General features: G+C 38.0%; 1 pseudogene; it reads right to left on the reverse strand.

Annotated features, from left to right (window-relative positions):
• Positions 1-9,626: 9,626 nt before the first annotated feature.
• On the reverse strand, positions 9,627-9,687 carry LOC143980018 (U6 spliceosomal RNA; annotated as a pseudogene).
• Positions 9,688-18,311: the final 8,624 nt, after the last annotated feature.

Raw genomic sequence — 18,311 nt, forward strand, 5'->3', positions numbered from 1 at the left:
CGCGGGAGTGACGTCATCGCGGCTTCGCCGAATGGCAGCGGCCGAGCTGCGAGACGCGGCTCCCGTGCGCATGCGCGGGAGTGACGTCATCGCGGCTTCGCCGCTGTCATTGGTCGGAGCTGCGAGACGCCACCAGCAAGATGGATGCGGCGGACTACAGGGATCAGCGGCGACTTCGCTGGCTCCTGTGTCAGGTAAGTGACACATAATGAGCTACTATGCGATGCATAGTAGTCCATTATGCTTTACCTTTGCAGGGAAAAAAAGAGGAAGTAAACCCATCAGGGTTTACTTCCTCTTTAAGTTGCTTTTGGATTTCAACAGAATTGCATGCGGAGGGAAACAGTAGTGAACAAAAGCTTATTGCTCAAGGTTCTGATTCCAACCTGTATAAGTAATGGTGCGCCTTCAAGTGTATAACAGTATTATTTTTTAGAATTGATGTACTCACTTCATCCTTGCAGAATTTATCAAAAACCTGTTCTTAATTCATGCAAAACTAATAAATATATTGAAATTGAAAAATATGTCATCATATTATCTTATGTTTGTTAAATATAATGGAAATCATTTGATGTAAGGAATAACTTATTATTTATTTGTCGACTTTTTTACAATCATTTTTATAGCATTAAGAATAATTTGCATTTCAAACTTTTTTATATCAGCAAGGACTAATTAATTATATTTGGTATTTTAACAGCTGTTAGAGATCAGTAATCTAATAAAAGTTTTGTTTGATAAATGTATGAGGAACCCAGCAAGAAATCTGTGAACCTAGAGCACAGCGTCCAAACCCATTTAAGTCTATGGGACCCAAATCTAATATTTCTTTACTATTTTTCAAGGACATTTTTCAAGTTTTTTGTTAATAAAATGACATAGATAGCTTCCCACTAACACAGGGGACATGTACCAATGCAAAACAACATAAAAATAAAAAATATAGAAGAAAACAGTGGTAAAGTGGTGCACCTGTAGAATGTACGCCCACAGAAGTGAGATTTAGAAAGAACAATTGATATTAATATGGATAAGGGTTTAGCATGGGTTTCTGGGGGGACCCCATCCAAAAAAAAACAAAAAAAACAAACAAACAAAGGTATAGGATTTATTCTAGAATCTTAAATTTGATGAGAATCTGGTATGAAATTGATTGAAAGAGGGCCTCTCAAAATCCATACTATGGGAGGAGTGGCTGAGCATGGAGGAGAGAGCGTGCTAGAAGTGATCCGAGCTCTTGCAGTGACCTGGGCTGGGCTTACCTGGTATCGCTGCTGCCGCCGCCACAGCCGCCGCCGCCGTCAATGCTAATGATTCTATGGGAGGATTTTTGAATCCAGACGCGGCGGCTGAAAGATCTGTCCGGAGGGTCGGCAGAGAGTGCTTGGAGAGCGTGTGGAGGGCATATGGATATTGGGCGGGTGGTGATGGAAGCTGTCTGGCCCGTCTGGCTTGTTAGCTCCCCTGGTGTGGACTCCCTCATTCATTCATTTACTTCACGCTGGTATGGACTTGTCCCATTAAGCTGGTGGGTCTGGTGTTATTGGACGTGGTCCCTGCTGCTGCTGACTTTGATGCTGCCTTTGATGCTTTCTGATAGTGCTACTGGGCTGATAGTGCTACTGGTGTTGTTGACTGATGATGCAATCAACAAAGTTAAGAATACTAAACCTACTGTTATTGCAGACATCGCAGATTTGTTGCCACCACTAACAACTTCTAAAAATGAAATCTGCAGTTGATATTATTACTGATAATAATATTGATACTGCTATTACTGCTGTTATAGCTAATTTCATTGACGCTACAGAAATGATGAACTTTGCTAAACGCTACGGAAACGCTACTGAAACGCTACTGATACCTAAAAAATATTTAAGAAAACTGCAGCATAATCACCGTGAACTGTTGATATTGCTGAACTGATGCTATTTAAACTGCTGATGCTAAACTGTAGATTTGCTGACACCGTTCAACTGCTAGCATCACTTAACTGCTGGCATTGCTCAACTGGTGGCAATGCTCAACTGCTGGCATTGCTCAAATGCTGGCATTGCTCAACTGCTGACACAGCTCATCTGCTGACATCGCTCAACTGCTGACATCGCTCAATTGCTGACACCGCTCAACTGCTGACATCGCTCAACTGCTGATATCACTAAACTACTGACACCGTTAAACTATTGACAGCACTATTGGTTATCGCTAAACTGTTGACGCTGCTAAACTGCTGACGCTGCTAAACTGTTGAAGCTGCTAAACTGCTGATGCTGCTAAACTGCTGATGCTGCTGAACTGCTGATGCTGCTAAACTGCTGACGCTGCTGAACTGCTGATGCTGCTGAAGTGCTGATGCTGCTAGACTGTTGACGCTGCTAAACTGTTGACGCTGCTAAACTGCTGACGCTGCTGAAATACTGATACTGCTTAACTGCTGACGCTGCTAAACTGTTGACGCTGCTAAATTGCTGATATCGTTAAACTGCTGATATCGCTAAATTACTGACACCATTAAATTGCTGATATTGCTGAACTGTTGATATCGCTAAAATTGTTGATATTGTTGATATTTCAGACAATTCGAAAACCCTAGATTCGGCCGCTAATGTTGAAACCACTGATATTCCTGTTTTGACTATAGAAGTGATCGTAAGACATTCACATGGGGTGGATCCCACTTGATAACACTGGTCGCACTGGAAGGTAGATTGTGACCGTGGTGGGGGCGAGCGACTGAAATTGTCGATAGCTAGCAGGTTTTGGATAAGCTGTCTTATTATAAGACTCTAAGGCAGTGACCGCTGGGACTATCCATGGGACAGAGGAGGAGGAGAGGAGAGCATAGTACAGTATGTAAGCCGGCGAGTACGGTGGTGTGTAACACGGGAACGTCTGGCAATACATCTAATCGTCCATTAATAGCCTCCTCTAACGCTCAGCAAGGGATAGCAGAGTTTTTTCCGGTAGGCGGCCGGACACGATCACGTACATCGAAGACAATAATAGATAGTAACAGGGGAATATCAGCTTCTGTTGTTTTGCAGCATACACAATCATTACAAGCAGAAAAAACTATATTAACATCAGCCGTACCAATAATCAAACCTCCACTGTCGTTTGTGAGGCTGTTAGGCTCCTTAGGCATTGGGGCAGTAAAAGACACACAGACAGCAAAAATGGATTGTACAGACGCCATAAATAACATGTTGGAATCGGCTTTTGAGTCACATGGACCGATTGAATTTATGGAATCCGCAGATATTACTGATGTGCCTAATACCTCTGGTATAGGTGCACTAGACATGCATTTGAATGTGGGAGGACCCAAGGATGCCCATCAATACACACCCCCACCCCCCCCCTTGTTAGGGGGATGTAATCCAGTGAATACAACTGATAGCGAGAATATAGGAGGGGATTTAAAAGGCGATACAATGGGTGAAGAGCTCTGCCCACTCACCATGAGATGGAAGCTTTTATTCGGCGTCTAGAACATGGTTTCCACAAGGAGATTCAATCTGTACATAAAGAACTACAGGCAACTGGGAAAAAAATATCAGAAGTCGAGCATTCTGTAGATATATTGGTAGACCGTGTGCAGTCACAGGAACAGCGTATAGATGCCCAAGAGTCTCATATCTACACATTATTTCAATTATGGGAGGACCAAGACAACCGTAATAGAAGAAATAATATTAGGATCAGGGGACTGCCAGAATCAGTTAGAACTGAAGAGCTGGTCATAACAGTTAGGCCGCGTACACACGGGCGGACTGTCTGGCCAACTAAGTCCGTCAGACAATCCGACAGACAGTCCGTCTTACTTTTGAATGAACGGACTTGACCACACACAATGAACAGACAGTCCGTTGAAAGCTTGCGCGATGATGTGTACAGCACGTACGACGGGACTAGAAATACCATGTCCAATACACTGCAATGCAACCTTCGGCCGTGTAAATCCTTTCTGAGCATGTGCCATACTTAGTCCGTCCAACTTGCCTACTCACGAGCGGACTGTCCGCTGAAACCAAAGTTGGACGGACAATATTACGGAAATTCCGAAAGACTTAGTCCGCCAGACTGTCCGCTGAAAAAGTCCGCTGAAGCCCACACACGAGCGGACTGTCCGCTGAAACACGTTTCAGTGGACTAAGTTGGACAGACAGTCCGCCCGTGTGTACGCGGCCTTAATCAAATTTTTACCTCACTGTTGGAGAAACCTGAGGAATCGAATTTGGAACTTGATAGAGTACATCGGACAATTGGACCACGTAAATTAGATCCAGATAAACCAAGAGACATAATATGCCGAGTGCATTTCTATAAGGATAAGGAGGAGATTATGAGAAGGGCAAGAGAGAGAGGAAGAATTAATGTTAATGGAGCAAATATACAATTGTTACAAGATCTATGTCAATTTACTTTGGAGAAGAGGAAGGCGTTAAGGCCTTTATTAAAAATGTTGCAAGATCGTAACATTGTATATAGGTGTAATTTCCCTTTTCAGTTACAAATTAAGAAAGATGGCAGGTGGTTAAATTTACGTGATCCATCTGATATTCCTGCTATACAATCTGCCTTAGGTTTGCACAATCTTCCATTAATAATTTGGCCCAAGACTTATACACAGTTTAGAAGAACGGAACACCGGGAGGATAATAGAAATAATCAAGTAGAAAATCCAAAGTCTAATCTGGCAGATTAAAGCAGCTGGTGATTCCAAGTGTAATTGTAGTAATAGCTAATTTAATTTAATAATGAATTAAGAATCGTTTTATTGCCCTTCTTAGAAATGCTTGGGTGTAGAGGGATCTCTGAGGAATGGGAAAAAAGTGGGGAAAAGTGGGGAGGGGAATGAATATATGCGGAAAAATTAATATATTCTCAAAAATCCCCCCCCCCTTTTTTTTTTTTTTTTATGTGTCCCCACTTTACCCTTACCCTCCTCATGTTTGTTTACATTTTTTTTTCCTCCCCCCCCTCCCACTAACCCCCCCCCCCCCTTTTTTTTTTTCTCTTTCGTTCCCTTCTGCAACACTAATATATTGTGTGGGGTTAGATAGGTGATCATAACTCCTGTGTTATACGAGGAGGTAACTACATTGTGAGTCATGTATGTTAATATCTATACCTTGTATATAAAGTAATTAAGATTGAACTCCATTCTTGTTTTTTTTTGGGGGGGGGAGAGGGACAGGGGAGGAAATAGGTATAGATAGATTTGATTTACTTGCAATTTTTTTTTCTCTCTTTTTTTTTTTTTTCTCTTTTCCTACCTGTCTACACCCTTTATTATTATTATTATTATTATGTTTGTTTATGTATGCCCATTGTCACTGCGTAGAGACATCTTCAGTGCTCTTTAACTTTTTCCCCTTATAGGAACACCCTCACTCGGGTAGGGCTTGGTGTTTTTTGGATAGATTCCATATTGGGTAGGTTTTTATTTTTGTTTTTATTTTTTTGGGGTAATTCGTTAACGTTTCCCTGGGTAACTTGGGATCAGGGAGAAGGAGCTTCTCCAATTTTAGAGAGCACAACTTCTAAATTGTTGTGCGTTTTTTTTTTTCTTTCCTTTTCTCTCTCTTCCATTTTATTTCGCTCTCTCATAATTTGATATAGCAGCGATTTTCTCCTCTCCAGTGTCACTGAAATTATGTACCTACAATGTTAAAGGCCTTAATAATAAATCAAAAAGAGGTCAGATTCTATATAATTTATACAAAGCTAAGGTAGATATTATACTCCTTCAAGAGACCCAGTTCCGAAGTGGTAATATTCCAGTGTGTTCTCGTAAACATTATTCGCAATGGTTCCACAGCACTATGCCGAGTTCAAAAGCGAGAGGGGTCTCTATCGCTTTTCACAAGCACTTACCAGTTCAGAATTTGGAATATAGAGCTGACTCGAATGGAAGATATCTGTTTCTTAAAGTCAGATTGTGGGATAAAATCTTCACAATTGCAAACTTTTATATTCCAAATTATGATCAAACTACGACAATCGTGCGTTATCTTGGCCTCTTAGCGGACTTCGCAGAAAGTACGGTTATCGTGGGAGGAGATTTTAACCTAGCTTTGGACCCTACATTAGATACGTAAGCTCAACGATCAAATATTTCATATTCTCGTTTGAGGGCACTTAAAAACAAACTTTTTGAACATAGGTTGATAGACCTATGGCGGACCCTAAACCCTAAAGATCGCAATTATACATATTTTTCTTTAGCACATAAAACATATAGCAGAATAGATTTTTTTTAACTGGTCCTAAGGTGTTGGAATGGAACCCTTCTATAGAAATCAGATCATTTATTTGGTCCGACCATTCACCAGTATTCTTAACAATATCACCCCCCCAGATTCAGGGTACAAATTGATCGTGGCGTCTGAATGACACACTTATGCTAGACCCAATCTGTCATAAAGCAATTGCGGAGGCGATTGATAACTTTATTTCTGATCATGAACAGGATGAAACTGCCTTACCCTTAAAATGGGAGGCCTTAAAGGCAGTAGTACGAGGGGTGTTCATCCAACACGGTTCTCGTCTTAAAAAAGATAAATCAAAAATTATCGAAAATACGTTATCAAAACTCCAATCCTTGGAAACTCGACATAAAGCCCACTGTTCTCCAGATATATCAGCCAATATTCTCTCTACAAGGATATCTTTATTACAGTAATTAAAATCATCCCAGAGTTTATATCAACAAAGACGTGCAGTGGGAAGATATAGTTTCGAAAATAAGTGTGGGAAAATGTTGGCTGATATATTACACCCACGTCAATCACAGACTTTTATACCAAGTATAAAAAAATCATCATGAGAACTGACATCGGATCCACATGTGCTTCAAAAAACCTTTAGGGAATATTTTTCCACCCTTTATAACCTGACTCCATCATCAATATTGGAGGATAAAGGAGCTGGAGATAATATTATTGAAGAATATGTGCGGGAAAATGCTATTCCGACAATAGATAGTGTTACTAGGGAATCTTTGGATTCTCCATTTTCGCTTGAAGAACTACTAGAAGTAATTGCCAATACTCCAACAAATAAGAGTCCAGGTCCAGACGGGTTTGCATCAAAATTTTATAAGACTTTTAAAGAACATATAGCCCCGTTTATGCTTCAAGTGTTTAACTCTATTTCTTCTACCAACCAATTTCCAACACAGACTTTAGAATCCCATATCACTTTAATTCCTAAACCAGAAAAGGATTTAACACTCTGCTCTAGTTATCGACCTATATTGGGATAGATTTAAAGATATATGCTAAACTGATTGTGCTTCGTCTTCAACCATTTCTTCCAAGCTTAGTACATACGGATCAGGTAGGATTCGTTCAAAGTAGAGAAGCACGTGATAACACGATTAAAACTTTTTTATTAATGAATTATGCACAAAGGGCTAAAATACCAGTATGCCTTCTTTCAGTCGATGCGGAAAAGGCATTTGACCGGGTGGGAGGATGGCTCTTTCTTAAACATTCTTTAATGCAAATAGGACTAGGGTCAAATATACTCCATAAGATCATGGCACTATACACTAAACCGGTAGCTAGAATAAAAATTAATGGCTCATTGACAAACAAGTTTTAATATACAAAATAGTACCCATCAGGGATGCCCGTTATCCCCTTTGCTTTATGTTATAGTAATGGAATACTTAGCGACGGCTATTAGACGGAACTCTTCCATTACTGGTATACAGATAAAACAAAGGGAAATAAAACTGGCTTTGTTTGCTGATGATCTACTACTTTATATCACTAATCCACACGTTGCATTTCCCTCTATACTATCTGAATTCCAGTGGTTTGGGACACTGAGAAACTTTAAAGTAAATGTATCAAAATCAGAAATCCTTAATGTGTCGCTTGTACCCGAACAGGTTGCAATGCTGAGAGCTAATTTTACGTTTAAGATTTGCTCTGCAGCTTTAAAATATTTAGGTGTTAAAATCCCCCCGGACCCAAGTCATCTATATTCAATGAATTATGTTCCTCTCCTGCAACGTACTTTACAAGATCTAAAAAAATATGATGTTAAGCAACATTCATGGTTTGGGAGGATTAATATATTAAGAATGGATATAATACCACGGTACTTGTATTTTTTTTAAACTATCCCAGTTCGTGTCCCTAGATCATTTTTTTTCCACTTTACAATCGGCTTTTACAAAATTTATTTGGGGCCATAAAAAACCAAGACTACAAAGGAAATTATTATCATTACCAAAAATGAAAGGAGGTGCGGGTGCACCTGACTTGTATTACTATTATGTCTCGGCTGTTTTGACTAGATTGGTGGATTGGTTCTATTGTTCGGAAACTAAACAATGGGTAAAAATAGAACAAGGGTTGAATCAACTAGATTTAAAGGTGTTGCCATGGTTAGATTTGTCTGGTAGTAATTTACATCGAGAGTTGTTAGAGACTATGCCCTCTCTCACATCCCATGTGTTGAATATATGGGGTAAAACAGCTATAAAATTGGAACTTTCCTCCTATGAAGGACCTATGACACCTTTATTTGGCAACCCCTTTTTTCCACCGGCATTAAATAGGACAAGTTTTCTTATAGTGAATAGGGAATCCCATTATAGACTGAGCAATATTTTATGCCAGGGGACAATTCCGTCCTTATTAAATCTATTTCCTACACAGCGACCATCATTTATGCAAACGTTGGAATTTTGGCAGTTACTGTCATTTTGGTGTACAATTCATTCAAGCAAGTCTCTGGGTAGAGATTTAACACAACTTGAAACTCTCCTGACACAAGATCAAAAACCAAAACATGTTATATCAGTACTATATAAGATGTTTATTATTAAAAATCACCCGGAGCTCCCGGAATATATAAATAAATGGGCTAATGAGATCAATGCTCAAATTGAGGTTGGGGAATGGGAGAAGGCATTTAATTTTTCTCACTGTTTATCACCAACAATTAAAGCACAAAAGACGAACTACAAGTTGCTCTCAAGATGGTACTGGAGCCCAGTGACACTCCATCGTATATACCCAGAAAAATCAGATATATGTTGGCAGTGCCATACAGACAAGGGCTCATTGCTTCATATTTGGTGGGAATGTCCCCTAGTTTTTGGCTTTTGGGAAAGGATTATGCAATTATACACAATAGTTACTGGGGAGGTAATCCCAAACACACCACAAATAACCATTCTCTCTATGTAACCAAGAACATATAAAAACATTAAAAAGAATCTTCTCGGGTACTGGTTGACGGCAGCAAGAACTGTGATACCACGGCACTGGCGATCAACTCAGTCTCCTTCGATAAACGAATGGGCCCTAGAAATGGATAACATAGAGAGAATGGAGATACTTTTAGCACAAGAATTAGATACGTATGAAAGGTGCCTCCTGGTTCGGACTCCCTGGAGACAGCATAGGAAATTGGTAAAAAATTGAGGAAGAAGGAGGGAAGGAAAGATTTCGCAGAGGGGAGGAGAGAGGAGAGAGGGAAGGGAGAGAAAATGGGGGGGGGGGGGGTTGGATGTGTATTTTTTCCCTTTTTTTATTTATTTATTTATTTTTCTTTCTTTTTTTTTTTTTTTTTTCTTTTTTTTTTTTTTTTTTTTGATTGGCCATGCTAATCTTCTCTGTATCGTTCCAATTTTAGTATATGTGCTGCCGAAGCGAGCACTTTTCTTTCTTTTTTATATGTTAAAATATCCAAGATATGTTTGGGAGGGGGGAAAAGAGGAAATAAAATAATAAATGTGATTATTATGTATGTAAGTAATATATATGTTTGAAATTGTTTAATCATGTGTAATACTTTATAATAATTAAAAATAAAATTAGAATAAAAAAAAAAAAAAAAAAAAAATCCATACTATTCACTTATCCAGGCACGGCAAAAAAAAAAAAAACTTGCACCATAAATGTAAATGTGATTGATATAATCATAAGTCTAACATTTACATTTATATTATGATATATTATATTATGTTTTGTTATAGCCCTGATGAAGGAGACGTTTTTTCTAGGCCCTTAAACACTTTGGTTCATGTTGTTTTCTGGTAATCTACTGGGTACCCCCAAGGCACCTTTTTACCATGTTGATGGGGACAAGAGTCTAAACATTCTTGGCCTGGTGGATGTGAGGTGCAAATTATCCCTTCTTTGACACATACCTGGTTGCGGTCTAGTAGATAAGAGACATTCCCCTACTTTTCCAGTTCAATACTCTGGTGGTAACGGGTTGTAGCCAGACAAAGAGTGGCATGGGTGCCTGCTGTGGATCCAGACATGGAAGTTGATCAGAAGACAGTCTGAGGTCTGCTGAAAAGCTAAAGATGCTCTGACTTTCTCTAGTGCAGAAAGCAGTAATTCAGAGAGATTCAAGTGCCAGGAGCATAGACATAGTAAAGACAAGGTCAGCAGCAACATTGCAGCAGAGATATCAATACTGCAAGAAGTAATAGAATCAAAGTCAGGATCAAGGTGTCATAGTTAGGGGTCAGGTTCAGAGACCAGTAGCTATAGTAGTAGAGAAGCTCCCACTGACCAGCTGGATAAGTATACAAGCAGGTCTCCCTGGTGGATGACATGGGCTAACCAAAGATGTGGGGTCTAAGCACTAACTGTTATTCACTAGCGCTCCTGATGTTGGTTTTGCTGCATGTAAGCACCAGGTCACAGTTCTCAGGTTCGCCCCACCAGGAGGTGAGCAAGCCGAGGTCTAGTAGCAGACATAACAGGTGAGAATCAAGCAGAACCGTAGTCAGTAAATATACCAAAGGTCGGTAACAAGTGGTTGAAGGTGCAGATCAAGTGGAAGTGTAGTCGAGGAACAAGAAAAAGCTCAGTAACGAGTGGTAGTGGAGATAAAAACAGCTGCAGGTATGCAAAGGAGCAAGATATTAGCTGGCGAGAGCACAATAATCTGGCAAAAAAAGTACAAAGGCATAGCTTTAATAGGAAGTTCATGGGAGAAGTAAGATGTTTAAGGTTTGCCAGAAACAAGCCAAGATTATCCAAGGAAGCTGTCCAGCATCTCAGTTGTCTCAGTAAGAAGAGCTACTTCCAGATTCAGCAGAGGTTGTTGGTTCAGACCCTGTTCCTGACACAAGGTCTATACCAGATGAGCAGTAAAGGTGCAAACGCAGCAGGCAGATGGAGAACTGACCTAAGGTCAGTAGCAGGAGATCAGATTATCACAAAGTCAGGAAGCAAGCCAGGTCACACATGCACATTCACTGATGCTGAAGCACATTAGCGTAAATATGTGCATCATTGCACTTGCAAGTGCACATTTTCAAGACCCTGTGAATGGGCATAAATATCCCCTAATGTCAACTATGTCATACAGTGATGATCCAAAGTTGACAGGTGACATGGTGACCTATGCCAGAACTATCTTTACCTGTTGCAAATGACAGCTCTCTGGCAGCTGAATGTCAACAAACCAGCTTTTAATGACCATGTGTGATCACCCAATGTCCCTGGCTTGTTTGTTTACATTTAGCAATTGGCTAGGAAGCTATCATTAGTTACAGATTTGGTGTCAGGAGAAGAGCTATCCGTGAGAAGGCAGTAGCAACTAGAGAATGTTGACACTTGCATGTCTATATTCTAGGAGGGATTTCAATATTTTCCCACCAGGGATAAAATCTCTTTGCCAGTCCTAATGCAGTCCTTCTCACAGAACATTCCTTCACAATAGGCACATCCAGAAATAACAATGTTCCTACTTGTCACAGTACCTGACCACCATCTTCCCCATAAAAAATACAGCATTACATCTCTTGGGTTATCATGCTGCTGCTCCTTGCAGTTTGTCTACTTTGCTTTGCAGGTCTATACATTCCAGCCTCACTTCCATCCTGGTTATTTCCAGACAAAGGCAGTGAACCATGTTAAAGCCTTGCTCTGTCTCCATGGCTCCAGACATTGTAATGAATAGATGTTTTAATAAATAGAATAGGATACCTATAAAAAGAATAGCGCTCCTTCCTGAATAGTATCAACACACTTTATTAAAAAGTAACAATAAATTATTCACACAAGTTATTTCAAAATTAGCAACACAATATGTCACATCAATGTTCTTATCAGAATCTGGCATCTTCTTGGTCTCAATGAAGATGATCAAAATGCATTGAATAAGGTTTGCTGACAGGTATAAGGAAGATTCTTGTTGTCATGTTGTTGAAGTGTGGAATATTGTTTTAATGCTTGTTTTTTTAATAAAGTGTGTTGAGAGGGGGACTCCTTGGAATCTGAACACATCATTTAAAATAAGTGGGCACCCAGATATCCACCCTTTTATGTGAATGAGTACAGAGTAGATAGTAGGGATAATGGGTGGCCAACAAATAATGGAAGGTTCATTTTTTGAGGTATCTGTAGAGGTCCATGCCAGTAAACAGTCCATAGATGTCTCGATCATGTTTGTGCTGTTATTGGCATCATTTACCAGTGTGGTTTGTATTATGTGTGTAATCTTCCATCCCTGCTTATATTCTTTATTGAGTGTATTACCACACCTCAAACACCATGATTAAGACCTGATGGCTGAAACGCATTGGATTTTTGACTGTTGTTCACATACTATAATAAAACAATGTTTTAGCTGACTTCCATGGCACCAGCCTTTCTCCCTTTTTTACACCTCAAACTCTGTTGTAAAGTGAGTTCACCCATTGTGATAGGAGCAATGCTAAAGAACTGACTGCTGAGCATTTAGAAATAATTAGCATTGTAACAACCAAAATTGCAGCAGCTGTTACCAGGAGGACATATCTGCAGTATTCACAAAAATACTAGTTTTGTTTGCAAATAATTATTGCCTATGTGCCTATTTTTGTAAACACGACTTTCAGTAAAGATACATAAAATCTTCAACATAACCTACATTTTTCATCTAAAAATGTCGGGGGGAGGGGGGGGGGTCAATGTACAACAGTGATGATATGAGTTAATTAATGAAAAACACTGGTTTTAGTTATGTCATTGCTTAATATGCTGGGAAAACAAAACAAAACACAAATACTTGTGTATATATATATATATATATATATATATATATATATATATATATATATATATATATAATATATTGGTTTGTATCTTTTTAGAATTTAAAGTTGAACTTTGAGCTGGGGAATTTTTATTGTTACATAACTTTTCATGTGTTTTGCACCTATAGGACTTTTTTTTAGGGCAATGCCAATGTTTTTTAGACCAGCCACTTAGAAATCTAATTAGAAAAAACATGTACCAAGTATGTTTAATAATAATATTCCCTGCTTGTGATACTTTCAAGACTTCTAAAAGCAATGTGAGCAATTAACATTACCACCATGAATGTTTATAAATGAAGCTTTTAAATTATTACTTTGTGAATGGAGAATGCTAATGGAAGCACAGAAAGCAACATTATATAAAATAATTTCCACATAATAAGGTAATGGAGAAAAGTAATTTCAGACTGCATAATACTTTATTAACACAATAAGTCTTCCTAAAGTCATTAAACCTGATTTTAACACAATTAAGGAACAGCTTCTCATTTGTGTAACCTGTTAATATAATTTCCTGGTGAGCTCAAGTAGGACAAATTGCTATTCAATGTATTACAGACTGGTAGACCTACATGCATTCTATAAATATCCTTTGTCTTTATACACTGAAATATAACCTTTGTAAAAAAAAAAAAAAAAAAAAAAAGTATATTGTATTTAGTTTAATCATCTATGTCATTCCACACTATGTATAATCAATATTTAAATTGAAATGATGCTACAGTAATAGTGGTTTAAAACCAATAGAACAAGGTTACATTGTAGAATGTTCACTTAAATTTACTTAAACAGAAATGGAACTGCACTAACTCAGAAGCCTACAAACACCTCTTCCCCTTTGCTGGCTGTTGAAAGTACATATGTATATTTCCTTTGCAAAAAAAGTTTGCTATTTTCTGTATTGAGTTTCTATTAAAGTGGAACTTTATTTATTTCATTGCTATCTATGTTTGTCATTATCTTTTGCCTAGGGAAGACAGTAAGTAGTATAGTACAAATATACCCAGTATATTATCACATTATGGAAGATTTGCCTGCCAAAGACCATCCACCCCAATTGTTGTGACGACTGTGATCTGTCTTGTTGCTCCATCACTGCTAGTGACCTCTTCACCTATTCTTTTTTAGTGTTCACCATATCAGGTGTCTTGATTAGCTAATCTGAGATGACAAAACTCCTGTACATGCACACAGGCATTAATGCATACTGACTAAAGGCATGCTGAGAATGTACACTAAGTTGTGCTTGTGCTCAGTGTACATTCAAAATAAATATTTCTAGCTGATAGAAGAGAAGCATTGATTCTTTAAATGACAGAGTCATTTTTGCATTCTGTTTTTGTCCACATGTTAAAATGCAAATTTTAGGCCTGAAGGTCTAAAATTACCTCCAAACAGTATATATTTTCTTACCCTGATCCTCCGAGAATAAAATAATGATAATTGCAGTTTTTTTTATGTCACATGATATTGGCACCATGTTTTATCACACACACATTTTCAGTAAACAAATATACTGAAGATAATTTTTGTGCACACAAATGCAATACATTACCCAATTGTTTGGTAAATAATAAAAGATGAGCTTGCGCCATGTAAATTGTATATTTAATGAGTTTTTTTAAACCCTTAGAGGTTACCAGTTTGAGTTCACTGTGAATTATTAGTCATTTCGCTATATAGAACTGAGGCTAACTGACCAATAAAGCAGGTGCCCCTACAATTAAAAAACAGCCAAGCATAAGCCTTCTTAATTCATATGCAATAATATTTGGTTGTTAAAAAAATGGTACATAAGGTTCCCTCTGGCATTTTTGGATTGTGATATTTCTTCAGTAAGCAATTCAGAGTTATTGTATAATTCCTGTTAAGTGTGTCATTTATTTACCTTTGAAATTGCTTATGTTGTCCTCAGGGTTTGAAAATTACATTAGACTACTTATCCCCTCAGTACTGTCTATTTTAACCTCCATTTTGGCCATATTACAACTAGTCTAACCTAATCAAGGACCTTGTGTGTTGGATATCCTCTGTACAAATAGTAAGCATTCACAGGGTAATTGAAATTACACCCAAGTCTTGTGGCCAGAATTGCCTTATAGCCTGGCATAGCGGAAATAGACAGTTCTATATAAAATGGAAGATAAATAGAAGATAAAATTGCTTAACTATTGTTTAAATCATAAAATTAGATTATAACAATTTCTTCAAAATACTATGAAATCTGGAAGTCGAAATCTAGCAAACAGAGTTTTTACATTTTTACTGACGGTTAATATGCTTATAGCACAAGTATGCTTGAAGTGATTAGAACTGTTATAGCGCACTTGCAGCAGAAACAATTGACAACTGTCTGTGATACTTTTAAATTTGTACTAACATCAAAGTTTTCAGAACAAGCTTCCGGGGTGTGCCCTCTTCATCAAAGTCCTTGATAAAAGGGACACATCCTGAAAGCTTTGTCCTGAAAACTTGGATCTTATTGCAAATAAAAAAGTATCACAGACAGTATTCAACTATTTCTATAATATAAAGACATACTGCAATCTTACCAGAACATATAAAATCATAAAAAAAGCAAAATATAAATACTCACTTTCTGTAATCAGATACCTATAAACTATAGTTTTATCAACATACAATTTAAGATTTTAAAATGAATGGTTTAGTGTCGCAGGCTTTGATTCCTAGAGAAAAGTAAATAAAACACAGAAGTATTTTCATTTTAGAAACTTTTTTTCAATGGCAGACATGGCTGTAGGTGTTTTTTCTTCAGTTAGTTGCACACAAAAGGGGCATTTGTATCGTGGCTCCAAACATTTTCCTACATACATACTTTTAACAACCATCCAGTCACCTGACTTAAGCTTGAGATCCTATCAAACTGTTAGGATCTGGAAATAAGCAGAAAACATTTAAATGTGTTGTAGTAAAAAAAAATAAAAGACTGGGGAGAGCAGCAACATACTCTATGAGATCCAAATGCAAGACTTGCAGCTGTTGGGCAAAATTTTGTTCTAGATGAAGGGCTGTATAAAATGAGGCCTGTGTGTCTAAGTAAAGAGTAATATGGATGCACTCAGGCCATGACTTTCCTGTTTCTGCCATCAATTTAGCAATCCTGTTTTTAATTATTCTTTAATCTCTCCACCCTACCACTACTCTGAGGGTGGGTATGAAAGACCTGTTCCCAATATATTCAAAACTTCTTGTAAGACTTTTCCATTTAAAGTAAATTCCTCTATCTTATAGTTTCTGGGATTCAGATAACAACCTTTTCCTGTGGCCTTTGTAGTAGCCTTTGCCACTGGCCATGCCTCTGGCCACCCAGAAAACATGTCCACACTGACAAGTACATCATACATAAAAGATCCTCACTGGGACATCTGGATTTAATCAATCTGTAATCCTTTGAAAAGAGTAGCTTTTGGTAACACTTTAGTTGGCACGGTGATGTTCTCCCATTGATTACCAGGGGCAGAAGCAAAACAAAAGGCAGTATATTTAAGCAGCTGCCTTATTGCTAAGGCATCCATTTACACTTTTGAGTTATGTCATGGTCCATGTGTCAAGCTGATTATTATTGAGAAAAGAGTGTCTGGCAGACCTAAAATCTCAATATTTTTCCAAAGTCCTCATTCATAAGGTGCTGCTCTCATTTTGGAACACTTGTTCTTCTCAATCTGGGGTACTTGTTCTTGAAATTTGATTAATAATCCCAGCTCTACTGGGCCATAACTAGTGATGGAGTTGCATAGACCTTACAATCATCTGGGGCTTTAGTGCAGCATACGTGGCGTAGTCTACTTTATGATTTAGGGGGGAGTAGGAGGGTTAGGGGGTAGAACATTGGAAACTAGCCAACTTAGTATGTATGATTAATTTTTCTGTTGAAGTAAAAAAAACTTCTAGCCTTCTGATTAGGACCAAACTTATGTGCTATCTGAAAAACATATCTTCTATCCTTGTAAATGTTTGAATATTTTGTCTTTTGATAGCACACAGGCTTTTGCTAAGGTGTGGAACTCTGCTATTTGGTCTGAGGAGGAGGAATCCAATTACTCTCAATACAGAGTGTCCCTCTGATTGACAACAGCATATCAACTATAGGGTTGACCATCCTTGTATCAAATCAAAGTAATGGATTTTTCAGGGGTGTGTCCTGCATATAGATTCTAGCAGCCAATTATTGCACCAATTCAATACAGTCATGTGGCTTTCTTTCTTCTCCAGCCTCCTCTAATACAGGTAATGGGGTTACTGGATCCAGAATAGCACACCTTTTAGATTTGTATGTGATCAATGCAACTCCATACTTTGAGCCTAGTATTGTTTTGTTTGGGCTTTCTCTAGAAATTTCAGCACAGAATATGTGACAATTAGAGCTTGGTCTAAACAAAGTCTGTAAATAAGTCTAGTAGCACCTTGCATGCAGCTACTGCTCTGTTATAGCTGGATGAACCCTTAAATGCATTTAGAGTATGGCATCCATATGTTGTAACAATACTGTGTGCTCATGCTGAGGTGTCCATTGATTCAAAACAAGTTTGAGATTACCACTATATTCAAAAGAGCATCCCTTAGGGAACTGAATCAACATATATTGCTTGGATATATTGAAAAATATAAACAAATAACTACCAACAATCTGGATATAGAGGTATACAAAAAAAGTTTAGCCAGATCAAAAACCATGAAACAGCTGGCTGCATCGGTCCTAACAGGGTGGTTATTTGGAACAAAAGGTATGCCACTTTTTTTAATAGATTTATTTGTTTTTAGTCACAAGGAATATAAGAACAGCCATAATTTTTGCATTTTTAGCCTACTAAACATGGAATAGACAAACAGTTTCTTTTGGAAACATTATATAACCATTTTTTGGCCACAGATAAATCTATAAGTTCATTCTGATCTAATCCATAGAATATAACGTGTTTTTGCCATACTTTCTTCTAATAATTGTATAATGTTGTATACAAAACCTACTAGGCAAGAAGCAAATGACTTGAGGAAGAAGATAGGAAAATAAAAAAATAAAATAAAATATAGTCAAAAGGGATAGGGAAGAAGAAGGGCAAATGTAAGTACACTAGGGAGTAGTAAAGAGATAACTCCCCACAGTGTTGAATGTACCTTGTGTAATATACTGTACATGGGGTGTTTCAATCATATGGTTTAAGGGCCAGCAAGAATTTCAGTATATTCATCAGAGTAAAGAAACATGTTCCAGTTAAAC

Source organism: Lithobates pipiens, unplaced genomic scaffold (assembly GCF_037356315.1).
Source record: "Lithobates pipiens isolate NorthernLeopardFrog02 unplaced genomic scaffold, aLitPip1_a1.2 Scaffold_13, whole genome shotgun sequence".
Classification (NCBI taxonomy): Eukaryota; Metazoa; Chordata; class Amphibia; order Anura; family Ranidae; genus Lithobates; species Lithobates pipiens.